This window comes from Cryptomeria japonica, chromosome 5 (genome assembly GCF_030272615.1).
Source record: "Cryptomeria japonica chromosome 5, Sugi_1.0, whole genome shotgun sequence".
In the NCBI taxonomy this organism is placed as follows: Eukaryota; Viridiplantae; Streptophyta; class Pinopsida; order Cupressales; family Cupressaceae; genus Cryptomeria; species Cryptomeria japonica.
Genome location: NC_081409.1, coordinates 671159717 through 671166094, shown reverse-complemented (window position 1 = coordinate 671166094; position 6378 = coordinate 671159717).

Sequence of the window (6378 nt, the reverse complement as noted above, 5' to 3'; positions counted from 1 at the left end):
TTACCTAAGAGAACTTATAGATTTAGTGTGTTGGAATTATAGGGGGCACCTATGTGAGGGCTTGTTGCGGAGGGAAGAGACATATGTTTGCATGTTGGCATAACTGATGGAGATGATGGTGTATCGATAAAGGACTATTGGTGATGATATATTGTTGGATTGTTGGTGATGATATAATTATTTTATGATGCTTGATGATCAGTTATTTGTGTTGTCATTGATGGCAACCATATTTGTCCATGTGTTTTTATGTTTTTAAGTCTATCAGTTAAGTCTAACCAGTAATGGTTTGAAATGGATTGAGTTGGAAAGAAAAAACTGCCAAGTGACAGTGAACCTGTAAGCAAGAGCAGAGAAGGAGATGGTTGCGGTAGTGATTCATGTTGAGTTAGGTATTGTGGTTTAAAATGTGTGCTTATCACATCATAATGAGTTTACGACATGAACTGCATCATGTTTGGAGAACCAAAAGTCATGTTTGTAATTGACTGTTGTATAATCAGCTAGGGTTTGAGAATCAGTAACAAGATATTTGATCGGTGATGTTTTATGGTTTGGCGGTGATTCTTTTTATGTTCATAAGTTGATGACGACATGTCAGATCTGTGTGAAGAGATAAGATACTGTTTTTGCGCATACAAGGATACAATTTCTTGGGAAGCAACGAAGTGCTTAGCAAAATGTGTTAAGGGTTTGACAACTTATCAGATCGATGTGCGGTGATGAGTTATGATCATTCAACGACTGTAATTGTCTTGTAATTTGTTGTAATGATGTGTAATGATGTGTAATGATTTGATATGATCTATGATGTAGATTCACTGTAGGTTAGAGTTTTGTAACTGACCTAATTGTAAAATGTATTTAGGTCGAGTTTAAGAAGGTTAAGCGTGTCAGTGATCAGAGAAGTGAGTGTGTGCTGAACTAGACTGAGATGTCTGCATAAGAGAAGAAGATTGGAGCTGACAAGGATCTGTAATAGCAAGCTATGAAGTGCCGAGTCTAGATCATTTATCTATTATTTCCTAATAGTTGCAACAACATTAAAATCCCTTAATCGGATAGGTCCTAACAGGCCTGATCTTATAAATCCCTTCACTGGGTGGCTCGTTAATTGGGGTTTAAATCCTCTAGTGAGGTTACTCCTAACAGGGTAAAGCTCCTAACATAGCTAAGTTGTAAAATCCCTTGACCGGGGTGACTCCTAACATGGTCTGCTCTTAACTGGGCATTGTTGTAAAGCTCCTAATAGGGCTAGGCTCCTAAGAGGGCGTATTTCGAAAGAGTGCATATTTTGTGGGTACCAATTCCCACCTTGGTTTTTCCCATTTGGGTTTCCATGTGAAAAATCCTTGTGTTCATGTTGTGGATGGATTGTTAAGTTGTTCATTTGATGTCTTTATTATATTTTCTTAATGATGAACACTTAAATTGCTACCGGTAATGTTTTGGTGAATCTGCATTAAGTGATTGTTTGATCAGCTACCGATACTGGTTATGAACTATTTTGTGAAGTATTTTGTAGATTGGTGAAAAGTTTCAGTTTATCCTTATTACTGATTCACCCCCCCTCTCAGTAATAACCGGATCCTCACAATAACAACATAATATATCTCATACAAACTCAAGAACACGATGGTTCCAAGATACTTTTATTTGAAGGTTATATGAAAATGACCACTTAGAATGAAGAAGTGGGAAATGCAAAAGGTTATGGAGGTACAATGGTGTAAATTAGGGAAATTTGGGGAATAATGTCTATTTGGAAAAAAAGACACAAATAAGCAATACATTTGGGTTAGAATAAAAGAATATGAAAGGTATGTCAAAATTGTAGCTTGCTATTTTGCTCCACAAGCTTCTAAGACCTAAAAAAACAATGGGATGGATGGAAAGGATACTTTTACAGCCTTAAAAAAAAGATATATAAAATTAATCTTAGCATGGTGAAGTTATTACTATGGGAGACTTCAATGCTAGGATTTCAAATGAACAAACGAAGCTTATGAGCACCAAAGAGAATATCAATCCTTTAAGGTGGGAAGAAGAAGAAAACCATAAGTAGGATATATATAAGATAGTGGGGCAAAAATCATGGTTTCAAATAATTACTAACCTTATGTGTTACATATGGCTTTCTTGTGTATATGGTATGGGTAGGTGGATGAACTTTGGGAAGCACAAATGTAAAAATTATAATGGTGCAAGTGTGGTTGATTATTTCATTTGACTGCAAATATTGATAGGTATAATAATTGAGGTATCTTAGATCATAGCCCAATTTGTATAATGTTGCTTTGGACAAAAAACAACTAGTCTATGGTAGTAGAGCAACATAATCATCAACACATGATAAAAGGAAAAAAATTAATAACCCAAGAAATCCACTTTAAATTCATAGAAGATTTGAAATAAATAATGCAAAAGAAGGAAATGGGTAAGCAAGGGTTCATAAGACATGAATTAAAAAACATAATACAAGAGACTTTTGAAATATGTATGAGTGAAAAAATACAAAAAAGAAAGAAAGTTGTTTTTTGATAAATGTTTAGTTTAATGAGGAATGTAAGGCCACAAAGAAAGCTCTCAAAGATATAAAAAAAGAAGAAGGGACAAACAAAAAATTGTACTAGCATATTGTAAGAGAGACAAAAAGAGAGTACATGTTTAGAAGGAGAGAGGAACTAATTTATTTAGGGAAGAATAACCCGAGACTTTTTTGAAGGGAGTTTCAATAAAGGAAATAAAACACAGAGAATAACATCTTAGTTGATCACTAACTTGCTTATACAAGACAATCATTTGAGCACAAACCATAGACAAAGGCATCTCCTCACAATCAACATGAAAATGTATCTATTTACTTTTCAAGAGGTTAAAGAAGTTACTAAAAAGTTGAGTACAAGCAAGGCTTGTGACATAGTTGAGTTATAAGTAGAGTTCTTAAAATGGGGAAATGACTTTCTCACTCCTCATATCAGAAATATTTTTAACATCATCAATCTTGGGTTTCTATGAGATTGGACAACTAGTCCAACAATACTTCTCTTTAAGATGTGGTATACACAATCTCTCCAATTATCATATCATCATGATCAATTTTCACAAAATCATTTCGAAGCATGGTTGAGCACAAGATCAACAAATCAAGGTAGAAGTAAAAGGTAAGAGAGAAAAAGGGCCAATAGGTTTTAGACCAAAGGACCCAACTATAAAACACGATATCACCTTAAGACGCATCATTGAAAATGTTTAGGATGGTAAAGAAGAATCCTATTGCTATTTTGTAAAATTCAAGAAATCTTTTGATATAGTTCCTAGGAGAATGTTATGGAGTAGAATGAAGGATCTTGGTATCCCAAAGCAATTTTCAAAGGTGTTGTTCATAGGTTTTATGTGAAAGTTTGAGTAAAAATATGAGTTTGAAGGCAAGCATTTTAAAAAAAAAATTATAAGTAAAATAAGTGTCAAACAAGGGTGCCCCATTTCTCCTATGATTTTTGGTTTTTATATTAACAAACTAGAATAATGGCTAAATATGCAAAGCGGGGTTGGTGTTATTTTGGGAGAGCATGTTGTGAGACTTTTCTTATATATGTTAATGATCTCATCTTGATCATTAAATATGCAAGGTTTGCAAGAGCATTTAGATACACTAGAGAAATTCTACAAGGAGGTTGTTACAAAAGTCAACACTAGTAAAATAAAGATCATGATCTTCTATAATAGAAAGAAAGAAAAAACAACTCAACTTTTATTTGAAGAGAACTTTGGGAGGGTGGAGAGCACTATATGCTTTGCAAAATAGAAGCAGGAAAGTGGAGTTATGGGATTGAAAAACTATGAAGATACTTTTTGGGCTTTCAATTATTCTAGTGATTCTTTATGGATGTGAGCAACACTTTAATGCTAAAATAGAATCAAATAGAGAGGATTAAAAAATACATGACTATAATAAGATTCAAACTCAAATTTTGATATCTTATGAGATTCTTCTTGTAGAAGCATGTAGCTTCCTTATTAAGGCCGTCACTATGACACATCTAATAAGTTGTCTTAAAAAAGGAATAAATTTTGACACACAAATGACCAAGGTTGTCATCAAAGATGTCTTGAGTGAGAGAAAGAAGTCTTAGATGAAATAAAGTGTTAGGTAGATGAGTAAATAGGACACTCACCTAAATATGCATCGAAATAATAACAAACAAACAAAGGCCTTTATTATAGATTTTTTTTACAAGTCTACGTAGGAAAAACCTGTAGGGAAAAAGAAACATTATCTCATCGAATTTAATCCCACTTATGAGCATCAACAAAATGTTTACATTGAGGAAAATATACCTTGGAGAGCAAATTTTGTTATAGCTCAATTGAAGACTAGGTCTCACCATCTTTGATATAAAATAGGTGGATGGGAAAAGCCTAAAGAAGAATAAGAGGAAAGCATTTGTATTTTTCGCATGATAGTGGCAAAATTCTAGATTGTGAAACTTATTATGGTATTCAATCCAAATATACAAACACTTCAAATAACTACTTCAATACAAAATTTATTCTAAGATATAATTTTTTTTTTTTGATTGGTAATTTTTGAGTATATTTTATTAATATAAGAGTAATTTAAAGTATATATAATATCAAAATTAGAGTATCAGTCTTTGAGCATTAAAAAAACTAACTTCTACACCACCCGACCCCCCCAAGAAACCCTACCACTGACCATACAACAACCGAAATGATACCCTTCTCACATACAACTATTAACCACCCACCTCCAAAATGTGGCTTACTACCACACTCACATTGTATCAAAAATCAACCAAAAAACAGACCCAATTATCATCCATCGAATTTTGAAATAGAAACTAAAACAAAATTACAGTTTTTTTCTTTTTTTACTTGGGCTATTGATCCAAAAATCCTTAGGAGCAAATTTGGCTTTCTACTCTACACTCTTATTCTTTGCCTACCGTGCCAAACACAACTTCACCTCCTTCTTACATACGTAATCCTTTAGGGCCTCCCACTCTACATGCACCTCCTCCGTCCGAGGCTCGTGGTCAGCTTCATTGTTCTAGAGGATAAAGGGCCTAAACTCCATGTCGACACTGTCCTACAATATTCCTTCTACAAATTGCCTCCACAATCCTTTACCCACCTTCACCCTCACCATGATAGAGGTCATCCCACACAATGAATAATCAGGAACACACGCTCACGCTCACGCCACCCACACCACCTCCTCCTTTGAACCAAAAACCAACCCCCACGCAACTATCATGGAGATAATGTCAGCATTTGTTCTATAGTGAAACTTTGATTGTAGATACTCCTCACCAAGAAGGACTTCCATAATCTACAAAAAGGTGGGATCATCAAACTTGAATATGCCCCCAAGCCTTTTCTTAGAGATCTTTCCATAAAAGGCGAGTTGTTGTTTAATGGAATGGAGCAAAAAATCCGCCTCCATGCTCATTAGTTGTTACTCTCCCAATCATCCTCCTGTCGTAATCTCAAATGCTTCCTTTGCACACCTCTACTTGGGAAATGCAAAACGACTGCCCATCCTTGCATTTAAAATGCACCACCTCACTCCTAGTCAAATCCACAATTAAAAATCATTAAATGTTACTCACTTGGCGACGTATGACTCACCCATCGGTCATCTCCACACCTTGAATATCCCCCCACACACCTTCCCTGCCTACCTCATGCAATGATGTGGCTGATTTGAACAGTACATCATCCAACTCATTGCCTTCTCTCAATATGTGAGAGATTTGAAAAGAATTAAAGGTCTCCAATTCCTTTTTAATTAGCTCAATGCGTTTCTTGATTTTCCATGAAGCCACCTCACCTTTCATAATCACATTTTCAATTATTTGTGAATCATCCTCTAAACGTAAACAAGAAATTGAAAGCCGTTGCACCATCCTCATCCCCCACAACCCTCATCCCCCACAACGCTGCCTACATCTCTGCTTTGCTATTCATACCGTCCACCAATCTCTTAACCCCAATGGCCAAGATGTCCCCATTCCAATTCTGAACAACAAATTCAACCCCCAAAGACCCTAGATTACCCTTTGACGCCTCATCAAAGTTACCTTCACCCAACCTTTTTCTACCTTCTACCATATCACTCCTATCCTTATTTCCCCTTTTCCCAACTACTTTTTCGAATCCACATGAGAAAACCCATTAATGGACCTGTCCTAAGATATAAAATTAAAAAAATAAAAGAACTCATCATCAAAAACTTTTCAATATTCATTTCATTTCTAAAAGCTAAAATGAAATCTACTATTTCATAAACTAGGTAGCTTTGACATGATAGACATGAAATTCTTTTATTCCATTATATTCTAAGCCACATGA